Here is a 23,045-nt window from a genome sequence, read left to right as displayed (position 1 = left end):
TTATTTATTTATTTATTTATTTATTTATTTATTTATTTATTTATTTAACAGAGAGAGACACAGCGAGAGAGGGAACACAAGCAGGGGGAGTGGGAGAGGGAGAAGCAGGCTCCCCGCGGAGCAGGGAGCCCGATGCGGGGCTCGATCCCAGGACCCTGGGATCATGACCTGAGCCGAAGGCAGACGCTGAACGACTGAGCCACCCAGGTGCCCCTGGAAAGTTATTTTTAACTTCTTTACTTTTTCTTCTTACCATGAACTTTTTGGCTTGAACAAAATAGGTACTGAACCTGTAACATTCTTGTGGTATTAGCAGCTTTACAAGTCTGACTAGTCACATATATTTTTTTCTGCTAACACAAGTGCTTTTTCTCATACTCTGGCCTAATTTCATCCTTTAGATCACAGCTTAAAAATCAACTCCTTATGAAGCCTTCCTATGTTTTCTTCTTATTTTCTGATTCCCTTTTTAATTTCCTTTGTAGTACTTATTTGATCTGTAATAATTTGGTTTGTGTACTTGTTTGTTACCTTTATTCCCTGAAAATATGTAGTTCATGAAGTCAGGGACTTTGTCCTGTTCATTGTGTTTGCTTCAGAGACCTTGGTTGGTTTTGATAACTGACTGTTAGGGCCACTTTTCACTTCCTGTGCTTTAAATTCTTCCTTTAACATTTCAAATTCACCAATGAATAGTGAGCCTCCAAAACCTTAGGCTCCCATACTTGACCCCAAAACATCAGAACCATTGACCTCTGCATGCATGCTTTCTACCTGTGACCTTGCTATGTAGCCCTGGGTGTGCTGTATCATTTCCAAGTCTTGTAAGTGATAAACTTTTACCTACCCACCCCCCCGCCACCCCAAGTTTCCTGATGGCTATTGCTGAAGGGTGTCTTGGAATCCTAGTAAGAACTGCTGGAGTTGGTCTGGTCATAACATTGGTTTGGAGTTAGGAGATGCCTGTAGGAGGCTTCCTGGGGCCCATGTGAGTGCCCCTGGACATTTGTAGCTGATAGCATTCCTATCAGTAGGTGGAGGCTGGCACAAAAGAGTAAGAAGAATAAAATTGGAAAAAGGATAGAACAAGTTTATTTTTAGTTGAAATAAATGATCATTACTCTGTCTCATGTTGGTATGGCAGTTTACTAGAAGAGTTTATTAAACAACACATTAGAACACTTAAATTATACAATGGATTTTGAAGAAGCATTTTTAGAGGGAAGTGAATTTAGCAATACTTTAACAAAACCTTTATATCTTGATGCAGAGGATTCAAGGAAATGCTTAGGGTTCTGGAAGGAAATAATCTAAGTAAATGCTGTCTCCAGAAGCAGTTTGCTTATACTATTAGAAAGTAGATTTCTGATACATAAAATGGACTAATTCTACATGTTTTATAAATCTCAAAGGGCTGAGAATGACATTATAGTTCCCAAACTGGTGACCATGAGAGTTGAGTGCTGTCTACAAATGTGTGGGTGTCTCCTATATTTTCTTAAAATTGAATTCTTTTTTTAGCATTAAAAAAAAAGCAAAAACATGTCTTTTAACAACAAAAGTTTCAGCAATACTGGGTTCTCTGTACTCTTTTGTGCTATATTGTCATACAAATGACATCTTCATACACTGTATACCTTCAATACTCATTGATAATTACTGCTCTTTCTAAATCAGATAAAAGGGTACAATATAGTTGTCTGTTGTATTAAGTTCTGTATGTAGTTACTTTTACTGGTTGCTGTCTGTTATTTCACTTTAGCCTCGAAGACTCCCTTTGGTGTTTCTTCTAGATCATGGTGGCTGGTAAACATTCTATTGCTGTTTGCTTACATGGAATGTTGTACTTCATTTATGAAGGGTTATTTTGTTGGATATAAAATTCTTGGTTGACAGTTGCTTTTTCTTTTAGTGCTTAGAATATGTTCTGCCACTGCTTAAGGGAGTTCATCAGACATGATTTCCTTTGGTTCATGAAACATGTCTAAAATAACTTGAGTCTTTACCTAGTATGTCAGAAGTCTAGTCTTTCTCAGGACAGTTGTATGATTTTTTCTTTATGTATGCTCTTGTTTCTTGGCATATCTGCTAATTTTTGTTGAAAACTAGCCATTTTTAGTAATATGGCAATTTTGGAAATCAGAACCCATCCCCCTAGAGTTTGCTTTTGAAAATACTTGATTCTACTATTGATTTGTTAAATGACTTAACCTGAATTATGTAGTATGTATATTCTTCTCTACTATGTCATATGTAGCCAGTGAAGTCTCTGCTCGCTCGGATAGTTCAGTGGTCACTTAACGAGAAGAGATTTCCTTAAGTATCTGGAATAAACCATGTTTCCTGCTTTGCCTAGTGTCTCTGTGTGTAGGGGCACACTTGCTGTGCTCAGGGAAGCAGTTCACAACTCTGGCTTGGTTCTCACTTTCTGCTTGTGAAGCACTAGATGAGTCAGAAGAGCGAGCATAGGACCTTCTCATGTCTTTCTTGGGCATGTGGGCATCCTTATGCATGTTCATGGTCTTTACTAGATACCTAGGAATAGCATTTGAGCTTTTCAAAGCCTTGTATGGATATCTCATTCTTCAGCTTTTCCTTTTAATGGTTCAGGTTAGCTTATTGTTTGCCTCAGTTTTTGCCACCACATGAGGCAGCTGCTGTAATAAGCAATTACTGTTGATACTTTTTAGTACATTCCCAGGGAAACATTCACTGGAAGTCTCTGACTTAAGTCAAATAAAAACAAACCTTGGAACTTAGGCTTTTCATGTAGCTTGTAGACAGGTGAAGGGGTAAAACTCTTGTAGCTACCTGGGGATTAGAATTTGGAGAAGCTCCAATTTTGTTCTGCCTTATCCAGTGGCTGCTAGGCTTCTGTTTTTCACTGTGGATGTAGGGTATTGGTTTTCAAGATGACAATCATGGTCAGGAGAGACTGTTGGCGAGGGGTGGGGGGGTTTGGGGAGAACAGGGTAAGTTAAAATGGCACAATATTCACTTTTTTTTTTCTTTACCAAGATTCAGCATTAGCTACTGGAACAAACATTCCATAGACTGTCACATGGCTTTGATTGATTTCCAGAGTTCTGAAAAAGTTAATTTTCATAATATCTGTCAATGTTCTTGTTGGTTTTATGGAAAAAAGAATTACAGAGCCCTCAACAAGTAACTATATTTACTTGATTTAGTGCCCTCAATAAATAACAATATTACTTGATTGTTTACATGACTGTTGTCTCAGATGTCTGAGTTTAGGAGTGTCAAGTCAAATATGCAAGAGCCAAATATGCCAACATTGATTATTGACCATATACTATTTACTTGCCATATCCATCATGTTACTTATAACTATATTTTGATACTAAATACACATCGTTTAAATGTCTTTTCCTTTAAGTTGGAACTATATTTCTCTAAAATGTACATTTGTGCTTGTTTTTGGCTTTTAATTACCATTAAGTACATATGATTTGCCTGATTCAAGGGGGTGGGGACTTTGTATTCTGTAGAAAAAGAGTGAGTGAAAATGCTGAACTTGGAAGGTTTAAATCATGATTGTCTCACCTGTGTTCCATGGAATATTCTTTAAGATAAGTTCTTAGGAAAAGGCTTCATGGTAAAATATATTTGGGAGGTAATAGACATAATATCACCCACTTGAATATTTAAAATGGATATTAGTAACCAAAGACTGACACGAAGTTGCTCAAGTTTAAGGTAGCATTTCCTAAACTTAATTGCATAAGGAGCATTTTCTGCTAGCAATACCCTGAGAAGTAAGTACATTTCTGCACAAGAAACCCGTACACCTCTAGACAATTTTATTCACTTATTTTAACTTTATATTTCAAATAAAGTTACAGGGAAGATATGCATAGGTGATTAGTGGTGACAAGTTGAGATAAAAGCAATCTTACATTGCTGGAGAATAGAAATGTACTTAGTTATGCTAAGCTGTTTCATTAACCATACTTTTTATATAATGAGGAGTTAATAAATTGACAAAATTAAATTTTTATTTGTGCTATAGATCTTTAAGAATACAGTGAATTAGTTCTTAATGCTTTGCACAGTTCCAGACATATGGCAATTTTTAAAGTGTGTGTATGTGTAATGATTTAGTGCATTTTATTGTCTTTAAGATAATATGATTTCATAGAACTTATCACTTGGAAGAAAGAAAGCTACAGGAAACTGAAATAGAATTTTGAGCTCCTGATTTTTAGGGATGGACCATTTCTAGGTTTGTAAATTCAGGGAAAGCTATTGAAACCCTTTGAAACAGGCAAGAACATTTTCTGGTCTAATCTGTTTGAAAATGCCACAGTTTAATGAGGTATCCCTTATACTTGTGGCTTACATCATGGTTTCTAGATACGTGACCTTTATATGTCTTTTGTGATTGTAACCAAATGGGAATTAAATTTTATTTAGGCCTTTGTTTTTAATAACTGAAGAGATTCTTTTAGAAAAATACATAATTTTAGGCTTAATCTGACTATAAAATCCCTGGCTTTTGTCTTTGTGCATGCATACATGTGTGTGGGATTTTCAGTAGGTTTGCATTCTATGCAGTTTACAAATGAGAAGACTAGGCACAGCGTGAAGCAGTACCTCTAAGGAGTTAATTTTTCACTTATGTGTAATACCTTCAAATTGAAGTAAATGTATTGTCTTTTTCAATCAAATATTACTTGTGTATATACAATCTGAGGATCTGATGATATTCTGAAAGCAATTTTAGATTAAAAAGCAGGTAGAATGCATGAATTTTTGTTTATTTTATTTAAAGATTTTATTTATTTATTTGACCGAGGGAGATACAGCAAGAGAGGGAACACAAGCAGGGGGAGTGGGAGAGGGAGAAGCAGGCTTCCTGCTGAGCAGGGAGCCCGATGTGGGGCTCAATCTCAGGACCCTGGGATCATGACCTGAGCCGAAGGCAGATGCTTAATTACTGAGCCACCCAGGCGCCCCTAGAATGCATGAATTTTTAAAGAATATCAACCCTTCTCAAAGTCATCCAAAAAATAGAAAAAAGAAATCTTCCAAACATATTTATGAAATCAGAATTACCCTGACAGGGAAACCAGACAAAGATGCCACAAGAAAATAAAATTATAGGCCAGTATCTCTGATGAACATAATGCAAAAATCCTAAACAAAATCAAAATACAGCCTACTGAATGGGAGGACGTATTTACAATTCATGTATCTGGTAATATCAAAATTTATATCAAATATACAAAGGACCCCTAAAATTCAATAGAAAAGTATCTAAAAAATGGGCAATCTGAATACCTTTTTCAAGAAGACCTGCAGGTGGCCCACAGGTACATGAAAAGATGCTCAACATCTCTAATCAGGGAAGTGCAAATCAGAACCACAGTGAGCTATCGCTTCACACCAGTCAGAAAGAGCCAAGAAATAACAAATGTGGGCAAGGATGTGGAGAAAACAGAATCCTCTTGCACTGTTGATGGAATGTAAATTGGTGCAGCCACACTGGAAAACCATATGGAGGTTGCTCAATTAAAGAAATACCATGATTCAGCACTTCGCTTCTGGGTATTTATCACATGCACAGGAAAACCTTCAAAAAGATATCTGCACTCCTGCGTTCATTGCAGCCTTATTTATGATAGCCAATATATGGAAACAACCAAAATGCCTATAGATGGTGAATAAAGAAAATCTCCTATGTGGAGTCTTAAAAACAAAACTCAAGTTCATGGTTACAGAGAAGAGATGGGTGGTTGCCAGAGGTAGGAGGTGAGGAGTGGGTGGGAAAAATGAGTGAAGGGGGTCAAAAGGTTAAAAAAAAAAAAGCAAAACCCACAAAACCTAACAACCAAATTACTGTTCTCTCTCTCAAAACATAGCAGGGAGGATTTCATCAACAAAATATAGGTAGAGAGTTACATATTTGATTTTAAAAACAAACCAGCAACTTAAGAATTGTCTGCAAGACTATTACTACTTAATCTAGGTGTAGTGCTTTAGTGCTTTTCACAGAATTTGAAGCAAGACTGGTCGTACTCTGAATGTAGTCTATTTAGATTGTTCTGCATTTAACTGGAGTATTGGCGCAATGAAATATACAGGATATATAAATCCTTCAGTTAAAAGTTAAGGCAGGGTTCTAGAATCTCTCAAGAGACTGAATAAAGTTAAAAAAGGGGAGGCATTAAAAAAAAACCCTCAAAAATCCTGGATGAATTGGAAGATGTTTTCTCCCACTAAGGGTTCTATGGTGAGTGTGGTTAATTACTGTCTAACATGAAATACATACATGGCTTTTATTTTATTTTATTTTTTTATTTTTTATTTTTTTAAGATTTTATTTATTTATTTGACAGAGAGACACAGCGAGAGAGGGAACACAAGCAGGGGGAGTGGGAGAGGGAGAAGCAGGCTCCCCGCAGAGCAGGGAGCCCGACGTGGGACTCGATCCCAGGACCCTGGGATCATGACCTGAGCCGAAGGCAGTCGCTCAACCGACTGAGCCACCCAGGCGCCCCATATATGGCTTTTAAAAATAGATGAGTGACATTAGAACAAGAAGCCTCTTTGAGCTTTATGGAGAACTGAGAAGAGACTAACATTATGCAGAGTGTGTCTTAGCCTGAGGCAGAAGCAATGCACGGTGGTGAATATGGCCTGGCATTTTGAGTTAGTGATGGGACACTCCCTGTCAGCTGTGTTGAATTTCCACTTCCATTTAAAGTCAGGCAGAATGAGTGTAGGTTGCACGTTGCACTTTTATTACTGAGCCAAGGAGCTTCCCCTTCCTCTTTCGTGCATATATTGATAAATTATATGTAGATAAGGATACATACCTAATGATATAAATATACTGACATAAAAAATTCAAGATGAAAAACACTGTTTACCTTAAGGAACATTTTGAATGAAATGAATATAGGAAAGAAAGAAATCATTTTACCCTGGGGAGAGCACATACTTATCTCCAGCAGCTATTGCCTTGCAGTTACCTTTTTTTTTGGCTGCACAAGATGCACTCAGAACCACAGTATTCAAGGTGCTTGTTACTTGACACTGTTGAGTCCTGGCCACCTTCCCTTGTTTTTCCCCAAGGCTGTGATCTATTTGAAGATAATCAATGTCACCTGGAGTGAATTGGTGACCTCTCCACTATGGGAAATGGGGAAGGAAAACTATTTCTTTCAGGTGGATGATTGAAAGGATGCTATGAAATATTTCTACTCTTTCAGGAAAAATGGGACTAAGTTAAAACATGAAAATGAACTGGAAGGTCCTATGCCAGGCACTTATTTTCACTTTAACCTAGAAAGACATCAAGATTCAAACTCCTATTTTTCTTTGACATTTCAGCAAGGCATCCAGAAATGGTACTGGCTGGGGGGTGGGGGTGGGAGGGGGGATAAAATGGCTTTTTTGTGATTTGGTAGTTTTCAGGCACTAGATAAAATTGGTCCAATTTAGACTTATATCAGGAAGGATGTTTTACATCTTTTTGCTGTGCATATGAGTGATGAAGAGATAGTTTGTAGTCTCTAGTGTTACCACTCTGAAATCTTTCACAAGCTCACTTTGTGGGGAAAAACCCCACACAACAAACTCCACAAGATTGGGAAAGAACTCTTCAGGTATGTTTTGAATTTCTTTCTCTCTCCTAACCTCAAAACATAACATGCAAAATTAATGAAATAGATTTAACATAGGTTAGTCACTTTTTTCCAGGAATTTTGCTTCAGCTTTTCTGTGGTCCCAAGTTAAGATAATTTTAGCTCATAATGGACTTGATGAGTCTTAAATCTTCTCATATGAGGATTCCCTAGAGAAACTTTTAAGAGATTTCTTTCTTTAGCCTCTACATGTGTTTCCTCCTACTCTTGATATTTTCATAATGAAAACTAATCAGCTGGGTTTGTTTTGTTTTGTTTTGTTTTTTGTATTTAATTTAGGCCTGTGTCTGTTAGATGTCTGTTTAATATGAAAATCCTTTGGGGGAAAGAATGTGCTTTTGCTTACATTGAATAGCAGGGAATAACTGTCAACACTCAGGGAATAATAATTATTAATCAAGGAGGGAATGCAATTCCTTCAGAGGACTGAGACCTGGGGGTGGGTAGGACTCCTATACTTTGTTCTTAGTGCTGTCACTGAACTTTGTTTTTCCTCTAGTTTTTCTTAATATATATTCTAATCTTTGTTATGGAAGTATTGTTAGGCCATGTTTTTTTGAGCATAAAGACTAAATTTCTGTTTTTGGACAGACTATCATTTCTTTTTATGTTGCCAAGTCCACTATATTTTACCAACATGTTACTTTAAAAGGAGTAAATACTATTCCTTGTGATGTTGGTTGTATAGTAGATGTGTTCTACTGTATATGTTTATTTACAGTTAAAAATGAAATCCTATGAGCCTCAGATAATGTAAGGTACTCTAGAACCATTAAACATGGTAGAAGATGCTATCAGTGTTCGTGCTGAAGTTAAGCTGAGACTGCAGGTTTCACGTGCATTGTGAAAGAAGTACCAGGGTGTGCTCTTGCAGAGTTTCAGTCTGATACTCATCATTTTGGTTTGGAAAAGGTTTTTGGATAATTGGCCATATTTGCAAATCATCATCAGTGATGTCCTCGTGGTTACACAGTCCCCAGTTCTGCCGGAGAATTTTGAGGTAATTACATCTAATAATAATTCTTACTGTTGCTGTAATTTTCCAATGTCCAGGGAACCTCCCTATCTCTTATGTTTGCAGAGAAGAAAGACTTAAAGTTTTTGAAGAAAGACCTGTCAGTTTCTGGAAAAATAAAGTTGGTAACAGTAACTGGCAAGTTGTTGAGACCTTTGTTAGAGCCAGGGTTTTGTTGCTTTATGATAAATCCATTTTTTTTTTTTTTTTTTTTTTTGCTATTCCTCTGCTTAACTTATGATTTCTGTTGCCTGTAACTTGAGCTTTACTTGCCATAGCTCTTCAGCTTTAAGAACATGTGCCATTGTAGGTTTGGTTTCCTTACCCAACTTGCAGATTATTTTATTATGTTGTAGTTCAAATTTCTTGCAGATGGAATGTGATTTACTTTGCTTTATTTATTCACCCAGCTCATAAACCATGGATCATCTGATAGATTGGCTACTCTGGGGATAGGTCCGCACCAATAGACTGAACAGCGGAACGGGGTTGGGGACGGAAGAAATGGCAGGAAATGAAACAAGGTTGATGCTGCTTTAGCTAGGACTGTGGATTAGGCATTTCCTTTAAAAAAAGGGTAAGCACCCAATATATGTACTATATTCAAAACAAGTTCAGGTATACAGTGTGGCATCTGATGATGTCCTAATCATGGGAATAAAAACAGGCAGATTGAGGGCAGATTGTCACCAATCTGAAAACCTTACATTGTTGTAGGCATTTCCACCATGGAGATAAAAATGAGGCCAACATCAGAATTGTTTTTTGACAACTCAGTTGTTATATAGTGGACAGATTACACAAGGAAGATGAGGTTAGAGATTGTGTAATGGAGAGTGCACTAGAGGCAAGGGCCAGTGTAGTAAAGGAAACGCAAGGGCCTAAGCGCATCAAAGGCCCGTGTGATGGCCTGGAGCCTTTGCTGCTTGCCAGTGGCATGCTCTGCCGATCCATGATGCAATCCTCAGAACATGCAGGGAATGCGCAGAAAGTGATCTACCTACTGGGCTGTGTGTTTACTCCCTTGTTTGATACCGGTTGATAACAAACAAAATCTCAACTCCTTGCAGGCTAAGGGGATTTTTAAAAAATTCCTTAGAATAGGATGTTATCTATTAGAGAAGAAATAGTGCAATCGAGGTGTCCTAGATGATCGTCTGGTGTGCCCAGGTGATCCTGCTATAATAATTTTTTTCCAGTCTGTAGCTGTCTGTGCTATGAAGTTCGTCCTGCCCAGGGTCCACAGTGGAGCTCTCTGTGGGTGAGGGACAGGTATGCAGGTCTTAGTTCATTCTCTGCTCAGCAAGGCTTTTGTGGAGATGTGTGTTAATATGCATGTTTGATATAATACTTTCCTTAGGATGTATTACATATATTTGATAGACTGATTTAAAGACAAAAAGGTGTTTGTTTTCATCATCCAGCTTTGAGGTGTAACATTGCCAGGATATTATTTGGTATCTTCAGTGTGCTCTTTTTTATTTGCATCCCTGTCCTGATTGTGTTCCCTTCCCTGCTATTATTGTGTTTAATTTTGTGTTAATAATTTTCTTGCCTTCCTCTATAGTCTTAACATATAAGTAGAGTGTCCAAAAATTGCTTGGTTTTGGATATTTTTATAAAGAGAGTCATCAGACCTGTCATGTTTCTCTGTGACTTTTTGTACAACGTCTTTGAGACTCCTGTTGCATATATTTGTGGTTTCTTACTTAGAGTTGCTTAATATACATAGACTATTCATCGAAGTCTTCCTAGTTGTTGGTAAATCTGTAACTTTTTCAGTAACTTAGTTTGCCATTGCTGTATCACTGGTGTGTAATAAAATATCTACAAACGTGGTGGTTCGACGTTAATCAATTTACGCTCATGTATCTGTGGGTTAGCAGAGGTTCTGATCTTGGACTTGGCTAGATAGCTCTGTTTTGGGGTAGCTCTGCCTCACATTGCAGGTGTACATAGGCTGGACAATTTCCCATTCTTCACCCTTCTTTGACTAGCAGTTTATCCAGGAATGTTCTTTTATGGAGATGGCAGAGGTATAAGAGAGGGGAAACATGCAAGGTTTCTGAAAGCTTAGATTTGCAACTGGGACACTGTCACTTCTGCCTCCTATTGGATAATGCAAATCATATGGCCAAACTTGCAGTGAATTCATTTTCTCCATTCTCAGGCTTTGGCCATCATGGACCTGTTTTCTGTCTCTATAGTTCTTTGCCTTCTAGAATGTTATACAAATGGAATCATAGATGTATAGCCTTTTGTGTCTGGCTTATTACAATAAAGCATAATTTTGAGAGTCATGCTGTTGTACAGAGCAGTCTTTTTATTGATGAAGAGCTTTTTGGGGGCTGGTTAGTATTCACCTTAGTGGCCTACTGTTGAGGAAGCTTTAATTCCCACTCTAAGTTATGACTTGTATCATGATAGAGATCTGAAAGAACAGAGTTCATAAAAAAAGAAGCTACAGAGTTTCATAGATAATGTGTCAGTTAAGAGTTAGTGCTGAGGGAACTACACTGAAAAGTGAAAGACTTGTAAAGATGTTAAACTATCATGGGAAATGTGAGAAAACTAGAGACAAGGCTGGAGATGCTAAATTATTACAAGGAGTGGGCCAGAAGGAGGCTACTGTACAAGTTGTGTAGAAGGTGGGTTAATTTTAAAACTGTACTTCCAGTCAGTAAAGGACTTCAGATAATGTCTAATTTAAGTTTAAAGCAGATTGTTAAAGTTTTAACTGCTTGCACTGAACTCCGGTTCTGCAACTTACACAATGAGTCAATTAAAAGAAAATAATCTCTTGACATGATAGATGGTTCTCTTCAGTTATCCCAGCTTATAAACATACCTCTGATATGCGTGGGACCTCCTTGTGTTAAAATTGCCTGTGTGATTTTCCCCAGCCTTTCTGCTCCTTCTCAGTGCCTATAGTATTTAATGCCTGGTAAATTTTCCTTAAGTATTTGCTTAGTAAGTGTATAGGTGTTCTTCAACTTTTCTGATCATTCCTTTTCATGTTTTTCCCTGTGAAAGTTTCGTATATGTATTTACAACTTCTTAGGAGTATTTTTACCAGATACCCTACAGCTAACATATCTAACTGATGCCATTAGCTTAACCAATAGACCTACTCTTTTTTCCACATCTTTCAGCTTGGGTAACAATGTCACCAATCCTGTAGCTACTGGAGTAACTTGTTGCTTTGGATTCTCCCTTCTCTCTGTTTCCTGGACTTATTTCAGATAATGATGATCTTTTTGCATTCTGGAAGTGGCCTTGTAACAGTTTTCTTTGCATAAATTTAAAGCTGTCTTGTGTCTGGGGTTGGATAGTGATAAAGGGTTTCCATTTTTCCCTTAGTTTATAATGGGATTAGATAATGAATGCATGTGTAATTTGTCCAGTTCATGTGTTTCTGGGCAGTATTCTAATCTTAATTTTATCGCTAACCCTTGATCAGTGTACTTTTCCAAAGATGGTCCATAAGAGAGAGGAATAGAATATCTCAGTGAAAGTTTTTAATAGTGCTTGACAATATTTGATTGTGAATGTCAACAGAGTGACTAAAAATACGGTTTTAGAATTCCTGGTGAAATTCATTTTCCCATGTTAACTTTTCTCCCAATTTATCTGAAAGCCAAAACGGAAATAACATCTTCTAGGTAGTGGTCAACTGATACATATGGATGGTATTTGTCTCTAGGTTCACAATGAATTTCCTTTGGGTAAGGTTGGCAAAAATGTAATAAACTGGACAGTTTTATTTTTTAGTTGATAGGTACTTGAAAACCTCTTAGGAGTATAACTATGTAAACTCATTTAAAAACTTGCACACAAAGAAATCCTGTCCTTAGCCAGGTCATTTGTGCTTTGTTTCCTGAAGCATGAGAGTTGTTTCTGTATTAGCAGCCTCATATGGGCTTAGTCTGAAATTGCTTATTTATTCATAAAATGATCTGATAAATTGTAAGAACCAAGCTTCTTGGATAACTGTCTCTCGTGCAATTCTAGAATGCATTGCATAATTCAAACAATGTAAATGTATGCAAGATGCTTAAAGTTTGATTTTCAGATGATAAATGGAATGCAGGTGTTCATTGTTTACCTAATTGTAAGATAGGCTATTTTGTTTCTACTTGAAACATTCTGAGCATGGATCTGTAACTGCAGAGTGAGAATCCTGTGCAAGCATGCCTTTGATTTAGTTTTTCTCTAATGTATATATTGTTCTTTGTTGGGCAAACTTCCCAGGCTCTCTTGCAAAAATAATACTGTGAATGATGTTAAAGCTGGAAGGATAGATAGGTAATTGGATTATTTGTAGCTATGGACCATGACACAATTACCATAAAACAATGGATCCAAACTTCGATGCGTGTTATAGAAGTTCAAACTTGTGGAATCCTTTCCCAGAAAATAACCACATTATACACAGGATATTTTATTCAGAGGTTTTTCAGTCCCTCTGAGGCCTGTTCATTTATATCATGTTAACAACTTTGCTACATTCTCATATACTGTTTATGGGAATATAAATTGAAATCACCTTTATGGAAAACAGTTTGAAATTAAAATGCACATACTTCAGCTTCTGGGTAAAGATAACTGACTGAACACTTAGATAATTTTGATCATTCCTGAAACCTAATTTAAAGCTACTAGAAAGAAAGCCAGGGTGCCTGGTGGCTCAGCCATTTAAGTGTCTGCCTTCGGCTCAGGTCATGATCTCAGGGTCCTGTGATGGAGCCCAGTGTCAGGCTCCCTGCTCTGCTTCTCCCTCTCCCTCTGCCCACGCCTCCTCCCCCCCTTCCCCCCCCCCCCCGCTCACGCTCACTCACTCTCTCACAAAATCTTTGAAATAAAAAAACAGAAAGTGATTAAAAACATAGACCCACAGAATAAAGAGAATAAGAGGGGACAATGGTAAGCCATTAGCTAGAAAGTAGGTGAATTTAGTAGTAACTGGCACATTAGATCTGAGAAAGCTCAATTAGAACAGTGGTAGGGAAAGCTAGGAATTGGAATTATCTACAGTAGAGTTCCCCAAAAGTTGAGGGTCTGGTAGCACCTTTAGAACTGAGTGAAGGCGGGTATATGGAGGGTTCACTGAAAACTAAGAAGCAGTCTGGGGGTGAAGTATTCCCTGTGTCTGGGGAAAATTTTGGGTACAGTTGATGAAATGAGTGCCTTGCCTAAAATAGTGACTCACAGACCTTGTGCTTACTATTGGCTGAATGGGGAAGGCCATGGCCCCTTATCCCACTCAGCAGCTGGTATCTTGGTGGCTTTGCCTTTCCCTCTTGGCTGAAAACCGGAAGAGTTTTGTTTGGAGAATCTGTCCAGTCTAAAAATAAAGACCTAAAACACTAACTTCAGAGGTTCCCCTGTAAGCATCTTAACCCGGTCACACTGCAGTAAAGCTTACTGTTCACAAACTCCAACTCTGCCCTCATTGGTTAATATCTCTTGAATCTTCCCCTCTTAAATAAGGGCTGACAAGTATTACTGGACCATCTAAAGAGTGTACTTTGGAATATAGAGACTGAATCAGGAAAGAGTAACATGGAGGATGCAGCAAATAGGCTGGGAAAGAGAAAGGTTTTAAAAGTTAAAGTCATTACATGGGGTGCCTGGGTGGCTCAGTCGTTAAGCGTCTGCCTTCGGCTCAGGTCATGATCCCAGGGTCCTGGGATCGAGCCCCGCATCGGGCTCCCTGCTCTGCGGGAAGCCTGCTTCTCCTTCTCCCACTCCCCCTGCTTGTGTTCCCTCTTTCGCTGTGTCTCTCTCTGTCAAAAAATAAATAAAATCTTTAAAAAAAAAAAAGTTAAAGTCATTACAAAGATCAAGTTATTGCAAACAGGAAACAAGTTCACAATGCTTAAAAAAATAAACATTTAGAGAATAAAAGATCCGGGATAAAAAGCAAATCTGAGAAAATCTTTCCTAACGGACAGGAGGAAGAAATACAGGAAAGGAGAGAAAATTAGAAGTGCAATCAAAGAGAACCAATAACAAATCAATAACAAAAGTTGTCAAAAAAGAAAAAATAAAGGGGAGGAAATGCCAAAGAAATGAGGCAGTAAAAAGCAATTTAAAAACTTAAGTCTGGGCGCCTGGGTGGCTCAGTTGGTTAAGCGACTGCCTTCGGCTCAGGTCATGATCCTGGAGTCCTGGGATCGAGTCCCGCATCAGGCTCCCTGCTCGGCAGGGAGTCTGCTTCTCCCTCTGACCCTCCTCCCTCTCATGCTCTCTGTCTCCCATTCTCTCTGTCTCAAATAAATAAATAAAATCTTTAAAAAACAAAAAAAAAACAAAAACAAAAACAAAAAAAACCTTAAGTCTTAGGCACCCTTTCTCAGAAAGCTATTAGAGGATTGTTCCATAAAAATGAGGTAGTCATTCAAGAAAGATTACATGGGATACAGAAGAGAAGAGATAGATGACAGCAGAGAGATGTAGATTATCCCCACAATGATGGTATAGGGAGATTTTAGAATGATAACTGTGTGACTGGCAGAGGACAACCAGTCCATGTTGAGAAAGCTCAGAAGACTCCAAGGGTGATTACTTCAGCAATACAAAATTGGTGAAGTGCCTTGTGTCTAAACATCTGGAGAGTAGAACTAAACAAATACCTAAGTGTTAGCTGTTGAATGAGTCCTAAGTATATAGAAAACTGAACACTTAGTTTAGAAGGTAAGTTCTAATTCCAGGGAAGACAAAGGCTTGTGAAAGAAAGGAATTCTAATCTATGACTTAGCTGGGAGGAATGTTTACATAGTGATGTAAACACTCAGTACTGATTTAACCAAAATTATGACATTGAAGGGATGGGGAATAGTAAGTATTAGTGTGTGTTGTGGTGAGGTTGGGAGGGAAGGGGACAAAATTAATTCTTCAATAGATAGCCAATTCAGAAGATAAAGAGGCAGTATCATGAGTATGTTCAGAGATACGTTGTGATAAGTAGGTTAGTTGACCCCGGTTTTTTGGTCCTCTGACACTATTCTACTCACGTGCCCTTGCCATGGCCTCTTGGTGAGTGAAGTATATTTCCCTGGTTGGTCATTCTGGATTGGGCCTCCTACCTTGCTTTGGGATTTTTAGCAGACATGATTAGGCAGAGGCTTAAATGTGACTTGCTGTTGGGCTGTGGTTCCAGTATTGCCATTAAGAAGGCATAAACTGGTTGGTTGCAGCCCCTCCAGTTTGTCTTGCAGAGGGTGACCAGTAGGTCAGAGCTGCTACAGCCAAGTCCCAACACTGCAGCTAGAAGCACAATTGTCTCAGCCAACCCGCAGCTTTGGTGAGTGAGATGGAAGCTTATGACTACATGCCACCAAGATCTTATATTTGTTCTCCTGCAATTGTTGACTGTTACACATGGAAACAAATAATAAATCACTTGAAAGAAGGAGAAATAATTGCATCTGGGGAAGACAAATTACAGTGAAGGGGGTGAGGTAAACTATTTTGTAACAAATCTTATGGGGATATTTGGTTCTTCAAACTATGTACGCTTAAAACTGATAAAAATATGAATTGAAAATTAAGGGAATAAAACAACAGGATTGATTGGTAGTTGGAGTTCATAAAGAAGATCTAGTAGATAGGTAATAGATGGAGGCCTCTAGGATGCTAATAATAAATTTTTAATGCCTTTGATTGTAGTTTCTTGATTTTTTTTTTTTTAAGGGCAGTCTAAGAAAATGGAGGTTTTCCTACCAAGATCAAGTGGTAGTTTTATAGTGTTGGGTGCCTCAATGAGTTAAAAGGGCAAGTTTAATGTGAGAAGAGACTAAGAGAAATGATAGATTGGAGGTCCTGGCCAGATACTTGAGTTGTGGAAATTAAAAATGTCAGAGGAGCCACAGATAGAGGTTAACTCAAGTTGACAGGTGGCTGCCAAAGGGGAGGATAGGTATGGGGGACTGGCAGAATGGGTGAAGGGGAATGGAAGGCACATGCTCCTAGCTACAGAATGTGTAAGTCACTAGGATGAAAGGTGACAGCATAGGGAATATAGTCAGTGGTATTGTAGTAGTGTCCTATGGTGACAGATGGGAGCTACACTTGTGATGAGCAGAGCATCATCTATAGACTTGTCGAATCACTGTTGTGTACCCGAGAGTAATGTAACATTTTGTGTCTGCTGTACTTGAATTAAAAAAGAAAAAACAAAAACAATCAAAATAACGGTTCAGTAAGGGAAAGGGAAAAAAAAAAAAAAAAACAGCTTTGCAGTGTTGGATCGGTAGGGGGAGCGGAGAGCAGACTCCAGGTTAGTTACCGTCGCACCCCGGCAGGAGCCGCGGCCACCCAGCAGCTGGCCCGGTCACCGTCACTGCGACCCTGGGCAGCGAGGCCGGGACCCACCAGCCGCCGCCGCCACCGCCCCTGATCGGCGCTGCGCACCTGAAGATTGCGAGGATCGACAGCGGCGCCTGGCGCCAGGGACAACAAAGTAATCCCAACGAAGTTTGGGGAACAGTAAAATGGTTCAGTGTAAGAAACGGATATGGTTTCATCAGGAGAGACACCAGTGAAGAGGTGTTTGTACACCAAACTGCCATAAAGAAGAAGCCGGGAAGTCCCTTCGCAGTGTAGGAGATGGAGAGACAGAGTTTGATGATGATCAAGGAGAAAGGGGTGCAGAGGCGGCCAATGGGACAGGCTGTGTTGGAGCTTCAGTGCAAGGCAGTAAATATGCAGACTGGAACCATTATAGACTCTATGCACGTGGCAGTGGTTGTCTACACAGTTACCAGCAGAATTACCAGAAGAGTGAAAGCCGCGGGGAGAACGAGGGATAGGAGAGTGCTCCCAAAGGCGGGGGTGGAGGTGGGGGCCCCCCACAGGTCAGGCTGTACCAGCGGTTCCCAGCTTCCTACAGGCAGAGACCCTCTGGGCGCCCAGCCCCTGTATTCCGGCCCTGCTGTGCAGGGAGAAGTGGTGGAAGGTGCAGACAACCAGGGTGCCGGAGAACAAGATTGACCAGTGCGACAGAATGTGTGTCGAGGTTATGGACCACGATTCCGCAGGGGGCCTTCTCGCCAAACACAGCCTAGAGAGGACAGCAATGAAGAACATAAGGCAAATGGAGGAGATGAGACCCACGGTCAGCAGCCACCTCAGCCTCTGTACTGCCCTAACTTCAATTACTGATGCCGAGGCCCAGAAAACCCTAAACCACAAGATGGCAAAGAGACAATCTTTTAGAAATGAACAAAAGATTGAAGCTGAAGACCTAAGCCCTTGCTGTTTGCCCATTGACCAGATAAATGGAACTGTCTGCGTTATCTATGCAGCATGGGGTTTTTATCATTTTTACCTAAAGACATCTCTTTTTGGTAATGACAAATGTTTTTCTCAAAAATGCCGCCTTTTTCTCAATACCTCTTTAAAGGTTTTTAAGTAGTTTCATATCTGATCAAGTTAAGATTTTTAAGAACCTCATTTTTAATTTGTAATAAAAGATTATAGCTTTTTTTTTTTTAAGTCAAACGGCAAGCACCTGTTAATAAAGGTCTTCAGTAATTGTCAAAAAACCCAAGTTTCTAGGATTGATTACACTGAGTAGTTGTTCAGGTGAAGATAAAAGGTCAAAGAAGCTTCTAGAGGATTTGAAAGTTTTTGTGTATAAACTTGGAATTCAGCCAGTGTAATGTCACTAGCTGGAATAAAAAGGAAGACTGATTGGTGTGCCTAAAACTGCAGAGCCCATGAGGTTGTGAGAGATGATAGTACTATGAAGATTAGAAGATTTTGCCAGATGGCATAAATTCTGGAAGGATAGGACTTTTTCCTGGAAGAACAGTGGGGATCTGGAATGTTAACCCTGACTTCAAGCCCTGTTACTAAGTGGTGGTTGGGAAAGGTAATAGATTCCACTTGTGAGTGTTGTCAAGCAATTGGTATACCTTCCGATCTAGGAGGTGAAGAACCTGTTGTGTAATGTGTATTGCAGCATAACAGAATGTTACAGTAGAAAGGGTAGGGAAGGAGGTTAACTTTGGGGTGAAGATCCATGAGGAAGGACTAAAAAGTGTGGGAGGTTTATTACTTTAGTAAATTAGTCATAAAACTTTATTACACACAGTAAAAAAACAGTAAAGAAATATATACATAACAAAAACCTTCAACTATGTGTAATTTACAGAGTACTTTAAAATGGGTAGAGACTATCCATTACTCTAATGGTCACAATTGAGAATTCATAATAGTTATACACACTTTTCTTATTTTCTCTTTATTCTTACTATTACAATCCTAATTTTTCTCAGTTTTCTTGATGAAAACCGGGTGTAAGGGAAAGCAGAAGGGAAAGATCAGTACACATGGTCAGAGCTACTCCAATATTGGTACAAAAGAGATAGAACTTTACATAAACATTAGATGTTATCAAAAAGCTTCTGGCTACTTACTAAATCCCAATTTGTATAGTTAACTATCTAAATTCATAACTAATATCCAGACTTTATCAAGGAATAGCCATAAACTAGACACTGAACCAGACACCTCATGGTCTGTTCCTTTTAATAATTCTCATTCTCCATTTCTCAAAATGGAACAAACTGAGGAACAGACTACTTAAATATCTTCTCCACAACTTGCATGTGGAAAGATCACAGCAGGGATCCAACTGACTCGATTTGACTTCAGTGTTTATGCTCTTAAACCTTTGGTAAAGGACCTCAAATTCATGAGAATATACATATACTTGCATCAATTCAGCAAACCCATTTAAGGACTTGTTATAAATTTTAATATACAGCTTGCAAATTTCAAATTTTTAAAACAAATTAAAAATACCTTACATTTACTATGATGACAGAGTTCATATTTTGTAATACAGTGATAACAGTTTATGTGTATTTTCAACTTTGATGTTCAGATTTTTAAATTAAAATTTTAAATAAATTTTCTGCAACATAATTATCACTAGAATATCAGATTGATTTGTTGAAAGTATTAAATACATGTGTTTTGAAACAAAATCCTGAACTTGGAAGCATTCATTTCTTGGGAATTCTGGTGTTGCATATAACATTACATTATATAAATATTATATGAATTTTTTTCAGTGGGATACACAAGGACAGTGTACATGTACCAAGGGTAAAAAGAGAACCTGCGTGTCAACTCTGTCCCTTTTACTTCCTTCTTAGAGGCAATTTTTCCTGGGACCTTCCAAAGAGATTCTATTCATTCTTAAACTATGTCTGTGCATTTCTTTACATTTGTAGGTACCCCTCCTGAGGAGACCCAGTGCCTTCTTTTACTTGGTTTCTCATTGTGCCGTGTGCATAGCAATCATCTTGAGACTCGACTTGACTACCGTGTTAGGAGATCCTGCTTTCTATATCCTAGGTCTTTAGTTGACCCATTATGTCCCCCAGTTTTGTGGAGCATCATGTCCTGAGAAAGAGTGCATGGGGGAACTTCAGCTTTCCTATGCCTGTGAAGAACTTAGAAACTGTCACTCCTTTCTAAGAACAACTAAAAAGTTGAGCAAACTGAAAAAATCAGCAACTCTTTTTAGATCCATCAGAAGTGAGGCCATAGGGCAAACTGCTGTCCTCACAGACACAAGTAAAAATAAAATACTTTGAACTAAACACAAATGAAGACACTTACTTTGAAATACAGCAGAAGCAGTCCTTAAAGGGAAATGCATAGTGTTGAATGTACATAGTGGGAATGAAACCGCATCTAATTGATAATCTAAAATTCCATGTTCGGGAATCAGAAAACGTAAATAAATTCCAAAGTAAGCAGAGAAAAATGGTAAAAACTGGAGCAGAAATGAATGAAATGGAAAACTAAGACAAAAGTCAAACCCAAATGCTGGTTTTTAAAAAAGATTAATGGAATAACTATACCACACAAAGAAGAGAATACTCAAATTACTAACCCAGACAGGGAATAGGGAACATCTTTATAGAACCGATAGAAATTAGAAGGATAAACGGAATAAGATGAACAACTCTGTCCTCAAAGTTGATAACCTAGATGAAATGGAATGATTACGTGAGAGAGACAATCTGCCACAACTCACATGAGAATAGACAAACTGAGTAGGCTTATGTCTATTAAAGAAATAAAATCGGGGCACCTGGGTGGCTCAGTCAGTTAAGTGTCTGCCTTCGGCTCAGGTCATGATCCCAGGGTCCTGGGATTGAGCCCCATGTCAGGCTCCCTGCTCATCAGGAGCCTGCTTCTCCCTCTCCTCCCCGCTTGTGCTCTATCTATCTCTGTCACTCTCAAATAAAATCTTTAAAAAATAAGTAGAATCAATGATTTTCTAAAATAGCCTAAAGTCCAGATGCATTCGTTTGTGAAATCTAACAGATGTTTAAAGAAGAAATTATTGAAGTTCTCTATATTTGCCCATAGAAGACAGAAGCAGAGGGAGGGATGGCTAACTCATTCTGATGCTAGCCTAATAGGCAAAGCAGACAAAGATGGATAAGAAAACAACAGACCACTGTCATGAACATAAATGAAAAAATCATCAACAAATATTAGCAAGTAGAATCTAATAATGTATGTAAAGAATTAAAGACTTTAGCCAAGTGGGATTTATCCCAGGTATTCAAGGCTAGTTCATCTTTAAAAAATCAACTACAGTACATCACATCCACAGGCTGAAGAAGAAGAAAAATAATACATGCAAGGAAAGTATTTGGCAAAATCCAGCAGCTATTCATGGTAAAATCTTAGCAAGCTAGAATAGAGGGAGTACTTCCTCAATTTGATAAAGACTGGGCACAAAAAATCTACAGCTAACATCATACTTTTTTCTTTTTTAAGTAGTATTTTAGAGTGTGAACACAAGTGGGGTGAGAGGCAGAGGGAGAGGGAGATAAGCAGACTTCCTGCTAAGTGTGGAGCCCAGTGTGGGTCTCCATCCCAGGACCCTGAGATCATGAGCTTAGCTGAAATCAAGAGTCAGATGCTCAACAGACTGAGCCACCCAGGCGTCCCTGCTAACATCATAGTTAATGATAAACTGAAAGCTTTCTCACTAAGATCAGCAACAAGGCAAAAATGTACTCTCACCATTCCTTTTAAACACTGTACTGGAATTCTTAGTTAAGAAAAGGAAGTAAGTACTCTGGGAGAGGCAAAATAAAACTCTCTTTGCAGATGACATGGGGTGCAGAACATCTTTTTATGCTTATTTGCCATGCGTATATCTTCTTTGTTGAGCTACCTATTGAGGTTTTTTACCCTTTTATGGAGTTTTTTTTTTTCTTGTTGAGTTTTAATAGTTTTTGTATGTTTTGGATAAGAGTCCTTTATCACATGTGTCTTTTACAGGTATATTCTCCCACCTTTTACCTTGTCTTGTCATTTTTTTAGGGTGACCTTGGCAGAGCCCAAGTTTTTAATTTTAATGAAGTCCAGCTTATCAATTCTTTTGTAGATCACACCTTTGGCGTTTTATCTAAAAAGTATAACCATACCCAAGGTCAACTAACTTTTGTCCTCTCTCTTAGGAGTCTTGTGGTTTTTTGCTTTACATTAAAGTCTATAATCCCTTCTGAGTTTTTGTGAAGGGTGTAAATTGTGTCCGGATTCATTTTCTTCATGTGAATGTTTACTTGTTGCAACTGTTATTTTTAGGAGACCTTTTGCTGTTGCTGTTAATTGGGTTTGGTGTATTTCATTCATTAGCTTCTACATGCTGTAAGGCTTTTTAATTTGGAAACTCATATTCTTCACTATTGTAATTTTGTTTTTAAATACTTGTCTCTTTCTCCAACTCTTTTTGTTCTTTCCTTCTGGTTTTTCTTTTTTCTTTTTCCCTTTTTTTTTTTTTTTAACATATTGGACTTTGTGGTCACTGTTTTTTTTTTTTTTTCCTGTATTTTCTCCCCTTTTAAATATCCTATTTTATGAGTATAAGCACTTTCTCACTTATCATACTGAAGTCTTTTTTTAACTGCAGAGTTCCTCCAAAAGATTTTATGTTTTGCCTTTTTGACCTTACATTTCATGTTAGTCTTGGGTTTCAGTTAAATCTGGGGTTTCTGTTCATGCTTATGTGTTGGGGACTGATGGGAGTTGGTAGGTTTCATAGGTGGAGCTTTTTGACTTTGAGTTTCATTGTAACATGACTGAGATGGACTGTATTTGGGGACCTCTGACAATAGTATACTTAAGAGTTTCTGCCTGGGAGGAACATTGTTTGGCATTCTTTTGGGCTGCAAGTTTAGGGGGGCAGAGGGTTCTTAGAATCAGTGTGTGTATGTTATGTGATCAGGGATATCACTATGATTCCCATGCTGGATAATAAAGATAAAAATTTTCAGCCATTACACACTGAATTGACTTTCTTGATTTAAAATCTATTG

The 23,045-nt window shown here is 38.3% G+C and overlaps 1 protein-coding gene and 1 pseudogene across 1 annotated transcript in view; both read left to right on the top strand.

Moving 5' to 3' along the window:
* Positions 1–18,194, top strand: part of LOC118021243 — an 18,553-nt pseudogene extending 359 nt beyond the window's left edge.
* CRPPA (CDP-L-ribitol pyrophosphorylase A) overlaps positions 1–23,045 on the top strand; it is a 300,837-nt gene that overhangs the window by 70,062 nt on the left and 207,730 nt on the right. The gene's annotated exons all lie outside the window — the stretch shown is intronic.

Source organism: Mirounga leonina, unplaced genomic scaffold (assembly GCF_011800145.1).
Source record: "Mirounga leonina isolate KUSES-001 unplaced genomic scaffold, KU_Mleo_1.0 Mir_174, whole genome shotgun sequence".
NCBI lineage: Eukaryota > Metazoa > Chordata > Mammalia > Carnivora > Phocidae > Mirounga > Mirounga leonina.
The sequence above is the reverse complement of the archived record's forward strand: the minus strand, read 5'-3'. Positions and strand labels throughout refer to the sequence as shown.